General features: G+C 32.5%; 1 long non-coding RNA gene across 1 annotated transcript; it reads left to right on the top strand.

Moving 5' to 3' along the window:
* Window positions 1-2,177: 2,177 nt before the first annotated feature.
* LOC138336803 (uncharacterized) lies at window positions 2,178-5,266 on the top strand. The gene is made up of 2 exons (XR_011210472.1): window positions 2,178-2,397; window positions 4,375-5,266. It is a non-coding gene; the product is annotated as an uncharacterized lncRNA (long non-coding RNA).
* Window positions 5,267-20,357: the final 15,091 nt, after the last annotated feature.

Genomic DNA, 20,357 nt, shown 5'->3' with positions numbered 1-20,357 from the left:
TTGGTGAATCACAGTTTAATTTCATCGATTGGATGGAAACTGATATTTTTCACCAGTATAAAGTTACCATCTCACTTTATGAAGACTAGACCAACTGATATCAGTACATATATCAATCAGTCGCCATTCCACTGCTTACTAATTTAGTTCCACATATAACAAGATAATCTAATGCAACTTAGTGATGATCCAACAATTAAGAATAAAAAAATCAAGAAGAATGATGCACATAATACAAAATGTAGTACTATATTTTGATTTGATATTTCAAAAAAGGTATTCCCGCCAAAACGATATTTTTTACTATAAATGCTATGTTCTGATTGGTCAGTATTGAACGAAAATATTAAGTGATTAAAGATTAATACTACTTTCAACAAATAATTTTTATATTTCACTCAGAAATATATAATAAATAAATACCTTTAATGATCAATTTTACACATTCCAGAAAAAATGCATTGAAGTGAACTAAATAGATAATATCTTGTGTATTTTGTTGCGTTTGTCTAACCGCGTTGACACTTTATGCAAAGTGTAATCAATGTATTCATTCCTAAAATACACAAGGATGCGGAAATGTGTAATTAAATTGAACTCTTCTCCATAGGAAACGGATACAGGAAGTCACTGACAGCGCATAGACATACATATAACAAGATTCAATGCATTTATTAGAACATCAAGTCATCGGCAACGTGAAAGTTAATACACTTCATCATAACGGTTTCTTTTCCACATTCCACCACTCTTAAGTTCATCAGTAATATCATAAACAATGAATGCACTGGAGTCGACGATATCAGTAAAACTCTCAATTCTGTCTCACTAAAAGCTGGGAATAATTCCTTATCGTTTAATGCATTTGATGTTTTTTAATTACAGTAATATTTTCATATCATTTAAAAAGATAATTGTGTGTTTGTGCGGTACTATCAACCATATGCTTAACCTGACTTTACGTATTCCGTCATTGCATATTACATAATTATCTTCAAATACGCAAAGGTATTGGTCGTGACATCATTATATTGTGTGTACGAAAGCTATGTCGTTATCTCTTCAGGAAAACGACGTTATGCTCACAAAAACGTGACGTAACAATCAAATCTACTCTCGACATCATATAATTCTGTAATATAAAAATACCCAATACATTGCGCTTCTTTATATATAGCTGCCAGTCGCTTCTCATTTGAAAGTTATTACTCGATCCTGATTTGACATAGTAGCAAGGTGGATTCCGTCGGGTGAATAGTAACTCTACTTCTTCCAGAGGCGAGCTTCATTCTTTACTATATATCGCACTTGTAGAATTTAAAATCAAGACCGAGGGTAGTCTTCGGTCATTAATTATTTTACGCGAGATATGCTATGATTTTTCTCTAGTTACACTGGCTAATACAAGACCATGTGTTGTTCGATATTTAGCATATCGACTCGGTCTTTCCATTTTTAATTAACATATACATGAGATGATAATTTTGACATTTATTAAATGAACTGCATATCAAATAAAAAATTATGGACTTTGGTTTCGGTCCATGGTGTGATGGTAGAATTAAATAATGACCGAAGGCGTAGCCCGAGGTTAAGCCCTCGGTCATTATTTTATTATATCAAGACAGTATAACACCATATGGACCGAAACAAAGGCCGAAAATTAATAAATATAATCTAGACATTTGTACTCATGCGAATAGGTGAGATCATGGCAGCATTAACGAATTCAAATCTTCTACAGGTCATATATATTCGAAGATTACTGTGCCTGAATAATGCATGTAGATATTCTATACGTAATCCCCCACTTATCCGGTGCATTTGGCACGTGACACGTTTTGCATATATCACTTCCTTAATAAGTCCATCGTGACGTCATGGTACGGAAAATCACCTAATGAACGTTAGGATCTGAACATTACGACTGAATTTTCAGCCCAAGTTGATAATGCAGACCGTACCAACGGGAGGTTTATACTGTGATAAATGTACATATGCATCCTGGTACACATGTAATTTATATATTAAACACATGTAATGAAATATCATATCAAATGACTGTTAATTATGTTTATTGCATTTTTACAAGAGAAAATATTTATTTGAATTTCTGGTACATATGAAATTAAGTTAAAAATTTATGTGCATGCAGTCAATTATTATGATCACATCTAATGCACGATTTCCGTCCTTTTGTCTCTTGTCCATTTGTCTTTCTGTATATCCTTTCTAGTCTTTACAAGATTATACGATTTCAATTTTTCAGCAATTTATAATACGTGCTACAAAACAGGAACCAATAAAGAGTAGTCATACCGGTACAACCGGTTAGAAGATGAGACGACAATACTTGTCTCAGATTAATGGTGTGACGTCAACAATGGTGAGTTAACGGTAAGTTAATACATAAAATGAGAAATACATTACGTCACAGTAGGCGTTTACCAATCCTAACTCCTGCTGATAATGTGTGTTTTACATGCTACTAAATTCGCCCCTTATTTATAAAAATCGTATGGTAGTGGTTCAGCAAAACATCTCTCAAAATTCTAAATTGTATTTTAAGTGTATATATGGTATTATCTGCGGAGTTTGCCAAATAAGGTCCTATTCCGAATTTGCATATTACAGAGTTATCTGCACTTGCGGATATGTACTGATTGTGACGTCATGTGTATGCAAGCGTTACGCCATACGTTTTGGAGAAAACGACGTAAATTGCGCGCGCAAACTACTGACGTCACAATGGATACCTACCCGCAAGGGAGCTAACTCTGTAATATGCATAGACGGAATTATGCGCTACCTGATTGCGCTGATTGTATTTACTAGAAATGCGTAAATTTGTTACTATAATTTTGTCAATTTTGCGCTGAAATTTCATCGCGCCAAAATAAACCGTTTACTGTATCATATACGTTATAGGACAACAAGCTAAAACACAGATTACCCTGACGTTGCATTTCACACATACACCACAACTGTGTTTAGTTAAACATAAATATTGTATACCCGGACAAGGAAATGTAGAAATAAAATATTCACTTGTGTCCGCTGTGTACAATTATACACGCATATTCAAACGGATGAAATATCAGCAGATGGTTCGATCGCTTTGTCATTGTGATGGACACCGACAGATGATCTGGAAATGACTAGGGGTACATTTCATGGAATTATGTAGGACATTCGCATTGCATGACTCTAATTATCATCAATGTCAAATTTATAATTTAACGAGAAACGCACAATTAACCGTATGCAATCTGATAATTTTTTTCGATTTTTAGTCAAAAAAAAAAAAAAAAAAAAAAAGATACAAGCGAAAGCAAACATTTCGTTTTTATCCTTTAAATGATAGTTTGGAAATAAAGTATCATCGATATGTATTGATGCATTTCGAAGTAATATAGATTTGCGCTGATTGACATTCAAAATTGCATATTTTTTTTTAATTAGAACAAAAATATTTAATGTAAACGCTTTGTCATGAAAATATGGTCAAATCACCTAAAATCTTTAAAGCAACAAGTAAAAATATGACAACAAACACTGTTATATAACTATGTAAGTAACACTAGAATTGTCAGCTTAAATAGCACATACCTTATCGACAGTCTGAAGATTAAAAAAAAACATTTTTTGTCAGCCAAAACCTAAAAGAGTTATAAATGCTTAACTTACTGAGATATCAATAAATAACCTTGTACAGACTTAACAACCATTGAGTGCTGAGCTAGGTCTTACCTCTTCCTCTGTTGTTCATAATCCCACCTTGCCATGGTTTTGACGATTGAGTTGTTTGCACGAGAACCAACTCAATGTATTTTGTATTACGTGATAGCAGAGTCATTTATTTAATGAAAGTAGTAAGATTTTAGCTTAAAATTGCTGCCGTGTAGGACACTAGAAGAATGCAATGGAGTGCATAATTTGCCAAAATATTATTTCTTTGCATTGACATACTTATGACTAAATAATGTACATGTGAAGTTTGACTTGAGTGATATTCAATAATGATCAATGATATTTCCTTCCATAAATGATTGATTGTCACATTTTTGACATGCATTTATATGCAAAATACACCGAGCTTCCTACGTATTTAATAGTGCACGCTAGAACACCGTGTCAAATATTTCGGTAGCCCAATATATGTTAAACACTCTAATATCTATCCATATTATGATAACTAATACGCATGCTAACATTTAAGCGAATGATAATTGAACTTGATTTACATATAAATATAAATAAGTTTATTAAGTCCTGACAGAGAAAAGCCATCAGTTGAAAATCGAAAATTGTAATATTGAAAGTTTCAATTATATGATGTTATACAATGTACACTGTATGTATTTGTTGTCACAGGGAACCGATGTTGCTAGCATACATTGAATGCAGTGGATTCAACGAGACATTATGCAGTAGCAATGTAAATACTCTACATTAAGTCATTAGTAACAATGTTACATATCACGACTTCGCGGGCAGAACTATGTAATACCCGGACCAGGAAACGAATAAAGTATTCATAGTTTTCCATTGTTAACAAACTAGGCACATCTCCGATGGGATAAATTATCGCAGAAACGCTTAGTGTTCTGGTCAACGATCAATTTATCTGTAGTGACTTTTGGTGCGTTTCCCGGAAGTAATCTATGATCTGCACGAGCTTGAATATAAATCTACCAAGGTTTCGCACGCTATGTCCGTATTACAACGTGACGTTATTATTTTTAATGGGTTTTTTTTTTTTTTTTTTTTTAATTTTTAAAGAATTAGCGTTATATGCATAAATGCATATCCAAAACATTATTTCTGAAAAAAAAAATCACTAAACCATTGTTATACAAACAAAGATATTCTTTTTGTGTCCTTTTATGGAAATGTCGTGACAAAGTAACACTATACAAAAACATGAGAATCTTGAAAGGTAATCAAACAACATTCTTTGAATATATCCATGAAATGCTTCAATACATTGTAGCTATATTAGTAACATTTTAGTCGGTTAAGTATATCGTTTTTAGAGCTACCTCTGAAGTGAACTATTTTGATAATTATTACTTAAGTTTGGAAGTGAGTGCACTGGCAGTGACGTCATAAATTCACCGCTTAGTTCGACTTATATGACGGTTATATAATTTTTCTTTGAAAATGGGGTTTGCAGGTGATTCGTGTAACGTTGTTGATATCTGGATTCTGATCCATCATGGTTATGGTTATGAGAAATATCTTTAAGTAAAGTTTACTCTCGCTTTCAGGACAATTGTTGTCAATCATTTAATTTCTTATATTTTGTTTCTTTTGTTTTTTAGTCTAATAGTTTGTACAACTTTCGATAACAACATGAACGAACATCTCCGAACTATTATTCTGGAATTGAAGTTGTTTGATTCGACTCTCACATTTTATAATGATATTTGAAAATATCTATATGTGATAATGATGATAAAAGGTTTTTTTATCTGAAATATGACGAAGAATATGATTTGCAGAATTACATGATATCCTGACAAGGGAATCATATAATAAAATAGTCATTGTTGTATGAGGGATGGTACAATATATTACCTGATTCAAAGAAATATTTGAATATTATAACATGGAAGGTAAACAAATCGTACTTATATCCAACCGGATAAAATACCATCAGAAATTCCAATCGCATCGTCATGTAATAGTTATTATAGGAACATGTACCAGAGGTGATTATACCAAACACATTTTGATACAACTGCAATGAAGGTTTATAAAGTGCCTACAAATACCATCAGAAAGTGCGCATTGTTTCTGCGATACATATGTATGTACATAATTTGGAGTGACTTTCGCACATGCATGATATCTACGTTTTTCACATTTTGATATACTTAAAGCTGACAATGCAAGTTAAAAAGTATACATTTGAGATTAAAAAAATAATGATTTTTTTATATATATATTTTTTTTTTCAAAATTCGTTTCTGAGGCATTCCTTGCGTTGCTAAGGACGGACATCGTTTGTTTTAACACAGCTTGGATACAACACCGGGTACCGGCTCCTGTATAGGTGTACATTGTATATGTACATGACTGAGCGCACGTGCGTCGATTCATGCGCTTTATATAGGGGTCGGTAGACGTATTGTATCCAAGCAGAGTTGAAACAAAATGTCGATTCAAATGTGTATTTTTTAACTTGCATTGTCATTTTAATTGTCGGCTTTCACTGCAAGTCCGGAACGCGAGAAAACATTTGTCAGGTCGCATGTGTCGTCACAGCGCTTATCTTCATAAGTAGGGTTAACACAAACAAACATAGCTAATAAGACGTCTTATCCTGTTTTTGTTGAGGTTAGTTTCTGGAGTATGGCCACACATGCTGATGATTCCGGGAACGTCACTTGGTTTTATACGGTGAGAGGTCATTTTCTGGAAGTCACTTTGTTTACATGAGGGTTCAGTTCTATATATCCACATTCAATGTCATCGTGACTATGTTATTTTGAATTAAAATAACTTTTTCGTTTCCATTGCTATAGTGAGCTGACATAAAGATGTACAATTTTATAAATATCCCAGTTAATTATCCGCAAACCTAATATAAACCACTGTAAGTGTCCTATTTAAAACTGTTTATTTATGTTGTTATTATTATTCCTTTTGGATGAACCCAGCAATTGATTATATGGTTTACAATACGTAATACGTTAATGTGGGTTTTTTTTCTTGATTAAAATAATATGCATGGCAACTATATGTTTCAGTGTAACAACAATGAACAGTATTATTCTATTAAAATACTTCCGAAATCATCACTATACTTTACATACCTATATTGCCATTATTACTACATTGTATGTATCGTTCTGTAAAAGCATGATGACAAACGTCTATAAAATATTCTTTGTGTTTTTTAATTTCCGCACCTATTCTTCCCATTCTGACTTATTTTCCTGTCCTTTTTACTGCATTCATTATATACATTATATTGCTGCCGCATAGACAAAAGAGTGTTTACGCACGCTCCAAATTGGTATAAATTCACATTTCAAGAGATACTAAATTAACAGTTCACTCTTTTTACAGTAACTATTGAAGCAGTGTGCGTTATTATTATAATATAATTATGTAACGTGTTTTATTTCACGTAGACACTACGGACAGACACACGCTATACCCGGACAAGGAAACTGTGATTTGAAATAATAATTGGTATCCATTGTTATCAACGTACACAATTCTCCTATTGGATAAAATATCACCGGATTGTGTGAATGGGTTGTCACTGTAATTGTCATTTATCGATTCAAAAGCTTTAAATTTTGGTACGTTTCCTGGAAACATTATAGTTCAACGTAGTGACGTTACCGCGTTGTGGCAAATTGTCTTGTAGTATTCGGATGCATTTCTAGAGTACAGCCGCCACTCATATTGATGGCTCTGCGCCCAGTTTTATAAACAATCCTTAAATGAGGAATCCCTTAACTTAAAATTTTCCATACAAATGCATTACGGATTTTAAGACGATCCTCAACATAATGCTTTCCTATGGAGAAATTAAAGTTAAGGAATTCCTTAATGTTAAGGCATGTTCATGAAACTGGGCCCTGGATAAATTACCCTTTAGGTAAACATAACACAGGTAGTATTTTGGTACATTCGATTGTACTTTCTTCGAAAGAGATGACTTATGGGAATGCCTCTCCTTGATATCTTTTGATTTTTATCCGCGTTTAATATCATTGGCCAACTTATCGGTTACTAAAATTATTTTCAAAAATTATTTTTTGCGATTTGTCGAAAAACGTTCATAGCGTTTTAATACTGGTTCGGTACCCTGGTATTCGATGAATTATTGCATTTGTAATGAGTTTCGAGTTAAGTACATGTAACGACTGACGAAGACATAAATATATACACACTTGGTCAAGTAATGCTGCTTCGGAAAAAAATCGTTTTCATTACAAAGCTTGATTGATTTAATATTGTTTAGGAATTCTACATCCATCAGCAATCGAATGGGGGATGACAAACCCTTTTTTTGTTTCGTTACTTGGCATGACAAGCTCATATCACAACGTTTTCGTGTGAGTGAGGTAATAGCGTACTGTTGTATGTATTTTTGTCATGTAAAATGTATGTTAAAATGCCAACTGAAGAAACACCATCTTTTATGAAATTCTATGTTTTTACTTCCAGTATAGCCAACCAATGTAAGCAGTATAATACAATGGTTTGCATGATCAATAGAGAAATCAGACATCGCACGAAAAATGTCAATAGCTCTACATTGCGCATCTCTGGACATTCAATCCCTATGATTTTTTGAAGAAAAAAACAACGACGATGACGTATATTAAAAAAGCAAACACAATCAGCGGAAACACAAAATTCAAGTAATGAAAGTATACAATGGTATAACATGGGATAAGCACAATATCTGGACATTCAATCCTATTGATTTTTTGAAAACCAGCGACAATGACGTATATTCAAAAGCGAACACAATTGGCGGAAACACACTATCAAGATAATAGAATATACATTGTATAATGATATATAAAGGAATAAGCATAAAACATCAACTATATCAAGCCGTTTTAAATTGCTTTATACATTGTGAACAGCAGATATTCATATCCGGCCTGATAAGATGTTATCAGGTTACGCATATGTATTTATTGTCACTGTGAAGGTATCTGGATTGACTCTCGGGGGCTTTACAGGAAATTACCTCAAATATACAAAACCCTAATATTGTTTACTATGACGTGGGCCACCGTCCTCGGTCCCAGGAGTACATCGCATTAAGTCGCCTACTAACCTCCAGGACCATAGGCCAGATTTGCTACGGTTCTAATGAATATAAAATTTCCCATCAATGGACAAGCGTGTCCAATTTATCGGTACTATAATGTAAGAGAAACAAAAAATTAAAAACTATACGATATTGGTTTGGATATGCACAAAGTTTATAAACTTTATAAAACAATGCACATTACTAAATTGAAAATAAGTTCTGTAAAAGTAACGACTAGAATTAAATTTATTAAAAAATATCAAGAACGAATATATTTTGTATATATCATTTACGTCCTTGCAATATATAAACAAAGTGTACCAAATTGTACCAGAAGTGTGTTTCGAGATGCAAAATGTGATTGATTCCACCTAATATTGTGGCGGATTCAATCGAATCAAGAGGATTTGAGTAATGAATTATAATGATAGTGCGGCCTTTGATCCCAGGTGTTAGTAAGCAATGGTATAACGTACACCTGGGACCGAGGATGGTGGACCAGTAATGACGTCACAACCCTTTATCTGTACGTAAACATTGTCATTGTTTGGGGTTAATGTGTCAACCTTTGTTGGACGATACCGGGAAATTTTACTCGGTATACATAAAGATCATTTTCAGGAAGCCCGTTAGTTTATTTGGATGTTCAGTTTTATGCGCGCTCAATGAAAACCTGACTTGATGAAAAGGATCATCGTGGGAATTTATCTAAATCTAAATCCCAACCCGACCCTCATATCCTGTTTCAGTTGTAAATGTAGTATTAAACGCATCTTCTGTACATGAAAATAAAAAGAGTTATCAGTCATTTCATCTGAAGTAAATTTGTATCGCCTTCCAATATCTTAAATCATCTTGCTCTTGTGCCTGCCTACCTATTGTGAATTGCTTTAATTATGCTGATAATTATAAAGTACTGTAGATACAAAATGTATCTTCTCATTACTCTCATTGGGTAATACATATCCACATGCAGGTCAATTATATCAATCCGATGCTACCATCTTTAGAAACACGCTTCTGAGACCTTTATAACTCAAATAAAGTAAAATGTTTATCTTATCAGGATTGTTGATAAGGTCATAGTTGTTCTTGTAATTATCATGCATATCAAATAATGATATTGACCTTTTTAAATATATGTTAAAAAACACATTAACCTTAATAAAGGTCCATAATTGATAAATAATACTCATGTATCACATCCTATGAAATTTGAAGTACTATAAATCCCTAGCTGATTGTAACTGTAATTTATTGATATACTATCGTGTACAACATGGAGTGTTATAATAGTTCTGTTAAAGAAAAATCTAATCACTATTTTGTTCAATGAAAATTCTTATGACTATTTTTGTCCAAAGTAAATACATATGACTATTCTGTCTTTTAAATTGCTTATATTACTTTCCTCGTTGTAGATTTTGAATATTATTTTCAAATTCATAGAAAATAATTCGAAGCATGCTTTCTATTTTCGAACCATTATTTTAGATGAAAAGGAAACAGATGAAAATATTAAAGAAAATGAGGAGAAAATCAATTAAATTGTATAGTACTGCGTAGAAGTGTAAGGAAAGAGCACTTAAACACCATCAGCATATTTATTTGAAGAATATTACACGCCCAAAGCATCGCCTGTATCAGGTAGCATTTTAATTACGGAAGTATCCTGGTACCTGTAGTAATAAACTGCAAACTGCGCCGTTTGTAAGGTAAATATTGACAACAATAGAATATCTTTCATCATTTTTTTTTCTTTCAAACCTCTTCCGGGATGATCTGCAAAACACCCTGTTAGTCGGTGACAGTTTGTGCATGGTACGCTAATTATAAGTAGTCTACCACAAATATATATACGTACGTGCAAACTGTAACGCAAGGCTCGCCCCCAACATTAAAACACGTCTGAGTCAATATAATAAACTCTTAAAGTAAGTATAAAACAACAACGGAAAGGTTGGTATCCGGCTATAAAAGTAAAACCCATCAAAAACGTAAATATTGCAACAGGTCATTTATTTCACAACAAAGTTATTTTTATTAAAAACAAAAATACGGCTATTCCGGTAAATTCATAATAGAATGAACTTTATAAAACAATGCACATTACTAAATTGAAAATAAGTTCTGTAAAAGTAACGACTAGAATTAAATTTATTAAAAAATATCAAGAACGAATATATTTTGTATATATCATTTACGTCCTTGCAATATATAAACAAAGTGTACCAAATTGTACCAGAAGTGTGTTTCGAGATGCAAAATGTGATTGATTCCACCTAATATTGTGGCGGATTCAATCGAATCAAGAGGATTTGAGTAATGAATTATAATGATAGTGCGGCCTTTGATCCCAGGTGTTAGTAAGCAATGGTATAACGTACACCTGGGACCGAGGATGGTGGACCAGTAATGACGTCACAACCCTTTATCTGTACGTAAACATTGTCATTGTTTGGGGTTAATGTGTCAACCTTTGTTGGACGATACCGGGAAATTTTACTCGGTATACATAAAGATCATTTTCAGGAAGCCCGTTAGTTTATTTGGATGTTCAGTTTTATGCGCGCTCAATGAAAACCTGACTTGATGAAAAGGATCATCGTGGGAATTTATCTAAATCTAAATCCCAACCCGACCCTCATATCCTGTTTCAGTTGTAAATGTAGTATTAAACGCATCTTCTGTACATGAAAATAAAAAGAGTTATCAGTCATTTCATCTGAAGTAAATTTGTATCGCCTTCCAATATCTTAAATCATCTTGCTCTTGTGCCTGCCTACCTATTGTGAATTGCTTTAATTATGCTGATAATTATAAAGTACTGTAGATACAAAATGTATCTTCTCATTACTCTCATTGGGTAATACATATCCACATGCAGGTCAATTATATCAATCCGATGCTACCATCTTTAGAAACACGCTTCTGAGACCTTTATAACTCAAATAAAGTAAAATGTTTATCTTATCAGGATTGTTGATAAGGTCATAGTTGTTCTTGTAATTATCATGCATATCAAATAATGATATTGACCTTTTTAAATATATGTTAAAAAACACATTAACCTTAATAAAGGTCCATAATTGATAAATAATACTCATGTATCACATCCTATTGAAATTTGAAGTACTATAAATCCCTAGCTGATTGTAACTGTAATTTATTGATATACTATCGTGTACAACATGGAGTGTTATAATAGTTCTGTTAAAGAAAAATCTAATCACTATTTTGTTCAATGAAAATTCTTATGACTATTTTTGTCCAAAGTAAATACATATGACTATTCTGTCTTTTAAATTGCTTATATTACTTTCCTCGTTGTAGATTTTGAATATTATTTTCAAATTCATAGAAAATAATTCGAAGCATGCTTTCTATTTTCGAACCATTATTTTAGATGAAAAGGAAACAGATGAAAATATTAAAGAAAATGAGGAGAAAATCAATTAAATTGTATAGTACTGCGTAGAAGTGTAAGGAAAGAGCACTTAAACACCATCAGCATATTTATTTGAAGAATATTACACGCCCAAAGCATCGCCTGTATCAGGTAGCATTTTAATTACGGAAGTATCCTGGTACCTGTAGTAATAAACTGCAAACTGCGCCGTTTGTAAGGTAAATATTGACAACAATAGAATATCTTTCATCATTTTTTTTTCTTTCAAACCTCTTCCGGGATGATCTGCAAAACACCCTGTTAGTCGGTGACAGTTTGTGCATGGTACGCTAATTATAAGTAGTCTACCACAAATATATATACGTACGTGCAAACTGTAACGCAAGGCTCGCCCCCAACATTAAAACACGTCTGAGTCAATATAATAAACTCTTAAAGTAAGTATAAAACAACAACGGAAAGGTTGGTATCCGGCTATAAAAGTAAAACCCATCAAAAACGTAAATATTGCAACAGGTCATTTATTTCACAACAAAGTTATTTTTATTAAAAACAAAAATACGGCTATTCCGGTAAATTCATAATAGAATGAACTTTATAAAACAATGCACATTACTAAATTGAAAATAAGTTCTGTAAAAGTAACGACTAGAATTAAATTTATTAAAAAATATCAAGAACGAATATATTTTGTATATATCATTTACGTCCTTGCAATATATAAACAAAGTGTACCAAATTGTACCAGAAGTGTGTTTCGAGATGCAAAATGTGATTGATTCCACCTAATATTGTGGCGGATTCAATCGAATCAAGAGGATTTGAGTAATGAATTATAATGATAGTGCGGCCTTTGATCCCAGGTGTTAGTAAGCAATGGTATAACGTACACCTGGGACCGAGGATGGTGGACCAGTAATGACGTCACAACCCTTTATCTGTACGTAAACATTGTCATTGTTTGGGGTTAATGTGTCAACCTTTGTTGGACGATACCGGGAAATTTTACTCGGTATACATAAAGATCATTTTCAGGAAGCCCGTTAGTTTATTTGGATGTTCAGTTTTATGCGCGCTCAATGAAAACCTGACTTGATGAAAAGGATCATCGTGGGAATTTATCTAAATCTAAATCCCAACCCGACCCTCATATCCTGTTTCAGTTGTAAATGTAGTATTAAACGCATCTTCTGTACATGAAAATAAAAAGAGTTATCAGTCATTTCATCTGAAGTAAATTTGTATCGCCTTCCAATATCTTAAATCATCTTGCTCTTGTGCCTGCCTACCTATTGTGAATTGCTTTAATTATGCTGATAATTATAAAGTACTGTAGATACAAAATGTATCTTCTCATTACTCTCATTGGGTAATACATATCCACATGCAGGTCAATTATATCAATCCGATGCTACCATCTTTAGAAACACGCTTCTGAGACCTTTATAACTCAAATAAAGTAAAATGTTTATCTTATCAGGATTGTTGATAAGGTCATAGTTGTTCTTGTAATTATCATGCATATCAAATAATGATATTGACCTTTTTAAATATATGTTAAAAAACACATTAACCTTAATAAAGGTCCATAATTGATAAATAATATCATGTATCACATCCTATGAAATTTGAAGTACTATAAATCCCTAGCTGATTGTAACTGTAATTTATTGATATACTATCGTGTACAACATGGAGTGTTATAATAGTTCTGTTAAAGAAAAATCTAATCACTATTTTGTTCAATGAAAATTCTTATGACTATTTTTGTCCAAAGTAAATACATATGACTATTCTGTCTTTTAAATTGCTTATATTACTTTCCTCGTTGTAGATTTTGAATATTATTTTCAAATTCATAGAAAATAATTCGAAGCATGCTTTCTATTTTCGAACCATTATTTTAGATGAAAAGGAAACAGATGAAAATATTAAAGAAAATGAGGAGAAAATCAATTAAATTGTATAGTACTGCGTAGAAGTGTAAGGAAAGAGCACTTAAACACCATCAGCATATTTATTTGAAGAATATTACACGCCCAAAGCATCGCCTGTATCAGGTAGCATTTTAATTACGGAAGTATCCTGGTACCTGTAGTAATAAACTGCAAACTGCGCCGTTTGTAAGGTAAATATTGACAACAATAGAATATCTTTCATCATTTTTTTTTCTTTCAAACCTCTTCCGGGATGATCTGCAAAACACCCTGTTAGTCGGTGACAGTTTGTGCATGGTACGCTAATTATAAGTAGTCTACCACAAATATATATACGTACGTGCAAACTGTAACGCAAGGCTCGCCCCCAACATTAAAACACGTCTGAGTCAATATAATAAACTCTTAAAGTAAGTATAAAACAACAACGGAAAGGTTGGTATCCGGCTATAAAAGTAAAACCCATCAAAAACGTAAATATTGCAACAGGTCATTTATTTCACAACAAAGTTATTTTTATTAAAAACAAAAATACGGCTATTCCGGTAAATTCATAATAGAATGAACCTTGTCATTTGATTGGTTTCAAAAGAAGTGATAATGGCATGTCACTGTTCATTGCGCTATTAATCAACTTACATTTACATAAAGCAAAATGAAAGTGGTACGTATATCAAAATTTTAATAAACAGCATCTTATTATTTTGTCATAAAAAGGAAAACTATTTCAAAAATACACATGATCCTATTGATCTTAAAATGGAAAAGAAAATGCTTTATGAATTCAGTTATAACGCAATAACATCATAACTGTTTTTAAGAGAACTTTAAATCTTATCTTGCTCGTAAATTTTCTTTGACGTCATTCCAAGCTAAAGGCATTTAATGCACTTTTGCCATTGACAAGTTTTAGAGCGTACGTTAGAATAAACATTTGTAATTATGATGATATGTAATGGTCGACATTTATGAGATAAAAGGTAATTTAACCAAGTCACCCCTGAAAACATGCTTGGACTCTTCCGGTTTTTATGCTAGAAATGAAATCAAAAGAGTTACACAGGTAAACACAACACATGTACAGCTTCTAAACCCGAAAGACAAATTGCTCTTTGCTATTGTCACAACTGAGGTAAATGGAACAAACAAATAGACGTATCCCCTGACTTTAATATATCTTTAATCAGAACGTCAACCAATTCCAGTCTATCCAGCATCGCACCGTACATAATGTTTGTTTTGAATAGTTGGTCCTACCTTTTCTCAATTTTTATTGTTGGTCAAATTACATTCTGTGAATAGAGTCCATGTTTACATGTTTTCTGTTCAATGTGATAAGGAGAATGATCCCGCTGGTGGCATCTGTATACTTTAGTGTTTCCTATTACTTAGTAGATGACTTGTTTTAATATGGCACAAACGGACAACAACCAGTTACAAGAACAAGATGACCTCAATTAGCGATAATCAGCTAACTAATGGTGTCTAAGAGGAGGTAACAGGTGACAGGTAACTACCAAATAAGGATTATCAAATTCTATCGTAAAATGGATTTTGAACAGGTCAGTGCAGTGATGAATTCACGGATTCTTCATAATTCTAAACATTTTTTTTAATAATTCCATACTTTCGTAATAAGTCTTCTTAATAATTATGTACTTTCCTTATAATTCTATGCTTTCTTAATAATTCTATAATTTCTGAATAGTTCTATACTTGCTTAATAATTCTAAACTTTATTAATAATTCTATTCCGAATTTGCATATTACAGAGTTATCTGCACTTGCGGGTAGGTATTGATTGTGACGTCATGTGTTTGCGAGCGTAACGTCATTAATTTCGGAGATGTGATATGCAAAGACGGAATACTTTCTTAATAATTCTATACTTTTTTAATAATTCTATACTTACACCATACAAAAATACAATTAGCACAATGATATTTAGATCCAAATAGAGAGCACAAAAAGCGCTACAATATACAGTATCATTGCATGCATGCAGAAAGAGAAAGTCCGTATGAAATAATGTGTCGGATCTTCACTCAACATTTTACGGTTTTCTTCTACATAAAGAAAGAACAGTATAAATACCATATTATGTGATTTAGTTTTTAACAGGGAGATAGATACAAAACGGGAGACAATTCTAGATGATAACTCATATGTAAGGAAGAGTTATCGCTCGTCATATGTTATTTCGCCTATGGACTGTTGGTATACCATTGCCATGGATACCTCGAATTATCAGATTTTAAAAAATAATAACAATAAAATGAAGGCATTTATCAGAATATAAAATAATAATAGTAAAATCTCAGTCATCCATTTTAGATTTGAGGACAAAACATTCATGTTTCTTATACGCACAACTAGTTTGAGTTTTGTTGATATCTGTTTAGTTTCTTTATGTGTTGCGTCCTGAGCTAACAACACTCAGATCGTAACCTTTTTTATTTTAATTGTTTATCTCTCTTGTTGCTTGCAGAGAAATTAAAGCCGACGATCTGATAAAAGTAAGGATGTACTAGACGTTTGAATGCATTTACACATATTTTTTTTCCAATTCCCAAATATATTATGTTTTGTAAGATAATATATATCCATAAATGAATAAACACTTTTTTAAACTAAACATATTCTACACGTTTTTCATTCAATGACAAAAGAAAAGGATAGTCTCTTCCGTTGTGCGTATGATTAAAGCATTTGCATTTACTGCCTGTATGACAGAGTTGTCTCAATGAAGCATACAACAAAAACACAGAAGCACAACGTACCCTACCTGGTCGGATATTGTATCGATTATGACGATCCAGTCGCTCAGTAAAAAAAAACCAGCTGTCTTCTTCAAAGGAGCGAACGCTCATCATCGCATAGACCAACATTGTATTATTATTTTTTTTTTTTTCATTTTAACTTATTCATCTTGAGTTTGAAACCTTAAAAGCTATGAAAGTACAAAAAGTGAAGGAAAGGTTTCACCAAAACATTCCCCTTCCTACATCATATACATCTGTAAAGAAACTGCTTAAGATCATGTAAAAATAATCTTCATGTAGGACTGGAAAGCAAAGCGACTTACCGGATTATTATGAAGACTACTGATGGTTTATGGTGATCGAGTGAGCTACCTTCCATGTTACATTATAAGTGATCCCACACTTACAATAGACGAAAGACAATACCGTTATAATGCCGTTCCCAGAGGCGATAGACCTTGTACTGTTGGTGACAAAAATGATGTAGAAGATGAAATGCATTTTGTATTACGGTGTCCTGCTTATTCTGAAATACGTAAAACGTTTATAAAAACACATTACCACAAAAGTTTATATAAATTAATTATGGTATTCTCATCTAAAAATGTTAGGAACTAAATTTGCAGGGGAAATATTTGATACAGGCAACAAAAAAAAGATAATTCTAATTTATCTGCAGTAGTATAACATACTCATATATTATTCAATTTGTTTTGAAGTATATCGGAATTATCCTCCGCCATCTTGAAACATAGCAATGATCATTGTATTATGTAATTATGCTGTATGGCATAAGGTAAAGAAGCAACTTTAAACTTGAAAACTTTATACCGCAGTCAATAACCTTACTGTTTATACAAAAGGAGTGGGCCTGATAAGGGACATACTGTGTGCCATACTGTAAACTAATTCATTTCGCGTTTTTCGCGCACGATCTTTAATCGCGAAAATAAATTGCCACAAAAACGTTCTAACTATGGGTATAAATGAGCAGTTAAACGGAAAATGGCGAAAATATATCGTCGTAAAAAATCGTAGGGCATGGAAACTCGACGTTACCGCGGAAAAACGTTGGTTTACAGTAATCGGTCCAAGGGTTTGGTAAAATAACAGGTAAAAATTAGTGAAACTAATCAGCTGAATATGTATATTTTGGAGATATAAAAAGTTTTCTCTGACGGTATTTTTGGATCATTTCTTGCAAATAAGTGGTTAAAAATCCAATTGTTCATAGTGACCCCATGGATGCCTTAGTGCAATATTTTTTAAGACAATAAGCATGTAAGCGTATGGAACCTTTTGTGTACTGTAAATATCAAATGCATGCTTTTGAAGCTTTTTAGAGGATAATTAATATTGATTTTGTCCAATGAGCATTAGTACTTATTCTGCAGTACCAAGAATTTCCATAAAGTGGGTGATGGCTAAGATATATCGAATACATACATTATTTTTCTGACAAAAATAATTATGAATCATAAAATAATATTTTCTACCATAAACTATTTTTTCTTTTCCTACAATATTGTATTAGAGTTGTTCCCCATTGAACTGACTACCAAATCATGGACAAATAGTTGTTTTTCTGATAGAAAAAAAATGTTTTCTAACTGTTATCTTATCTCTTCAACAAAATGAACAACACATATTTCTGAAGAAATGTAAACTAAAAACGCGAGAGATGTACGCTGCATGCCTAAACAATTTTTTTGACATTTGTATGCCGCGGAATAGTCAGCGCAGTATATATAACAAATACCAAGTAGATTGTGAGTAGTCAGCGCTGCCAGAAAATATTTTGATTTTATAAAAATGTAAATTTTGTATTTAATGTTATTAATATTGTCTAAGTCTATTGTCTCTTGTTTCAACGTTGTATGTTAGTAGAAGGCTTTTATACTTGGTAATAACTATTGCAAAATCCTTTCATTTGTCTTTTGTATTGACAATAAAATATGTTTAAAGATGCTCCATCGCCGACAGAGCATAAATAATATTGATCATTTGAACAATAATTGGTGTTTAATCGTGTAAATGTATGTCTAATTCACACACGAAAAATATAAAATAATTTATTTTGCCTTTGGTGCATGCGCAATCAGTACTTCATTTCAAATAGCATATAGTGCCGCGGATTTTTTTCAGGATGCAATTAATTATTTTTCATATTTTTAACTTGAAGTAAAATAAGAAGCTCAAACTTTTCAATGGTGGTAATGATGTAAAGTAAGTAACTTTTGTAACTGAAAAAAGTACTTATATTTTTTACTAATACCTGTTTTTGATAGTGAAAAAATACTTTTTGTCAGCGGTGGAGCATCTTTAAACTAAACAGCACTTCCCTATACTGTAATCCTTCGTCTGACGAAAGACATTCAACTTTTAAAGGTTATAAAATATTATGTAGACAAATGACAAGAAATTACATTCATTCCTATTCAGAAACGCACATTTTGAGACCCTCTAGCACAAGTTATAACAATACCGGATTTACCTCATAATTGTTAGAGCAACTGTACTCGCATGGTCTATTGTTATCATTTATCACATAACCCGCCTGTTATCCAGTGGTTTTGCCCGTGTTATATTGTTGTACTAGTGTTATATAAAATAGAACGATTTCCTTTGGCTGGTGTAACGTCGTGGAATTCCAAGGACTGCGGGAAAAATGACTGCTTCGCTGGATTTTTGCAAACATATATCATTTAAAGTTGAAATGTTGGTTGTTGCAGCTAGTTAAATGATAGAAATGTGTGTTCATTTCATATTTTGTAAAATTTTAAAAATCCTAAAGTTTTAATTTTTACGAACTGAACTAAATTCTAGATCATAGCTCATATGTAAGGAAGAGTTATTCTTCGTCTTATGCCATTTTGCCCACAGACGTGATGTATACCATTGATAACGCAAAACGGAATTCCCGTAAGTTAAAGACTAACTACCTTTCTGAAACTAACATTGAAAGATTTATAAAACAATAATAACACAATAAAATTGATATTGACGGTATTCGCTGAAGTGAAAATACCTAACAAATACGAGTTTCGGTATTAATTGCGTGGTGTCGCTTTTTTGCGGTCTGGCACAGTGATGGACAACTTTCACGGGAAACATCAGACGATCTTCCAAGGCTTATACAAAAATAATTAAAGAAAATAAGACCCCGTTTCATAAAATCTCATATGGGAAAAAACACTCGTTTAAGATCCTATATTTACAGGTGGTTACCTAGGAGAAAGTTCACATGTTCCTGACACAGATATCTATATAACCTGAATTATGTTGGGTGGTCGCGGGATTTATTTACACGAGCTAATGCGATAAATCCTAATTCATATTGCTAAAAATGAAAGGCACAACTGAAAACAACACCTGAAACTGATAACGCATAAACATATGTTCGAGATGTTTACACATCATTTACACAGAAATAAAATCCTTGGGTTCACACCTGTTGC

This window comes from Argopecten irradians, chromosome 12, assembly GCF_041381155.1.
Source record: "Argopecten irradians isolate NY chromosome 12, Ai_NY, whole genome shotgun sequence".
In the NCBI taxonomy this organism is placed as follows: domain Eukaryota; kingdom Metazoa; phylum Mollusca; class Bivalvia; order Pectinida; family Pectinidae; genus Argopecten; species Argopecten irradians.
The sequence above is the reverse complement of the archived record's forward strand: the minus strand, read 5'-3'. Positions and strand labels throughout refer to the sequence as shown.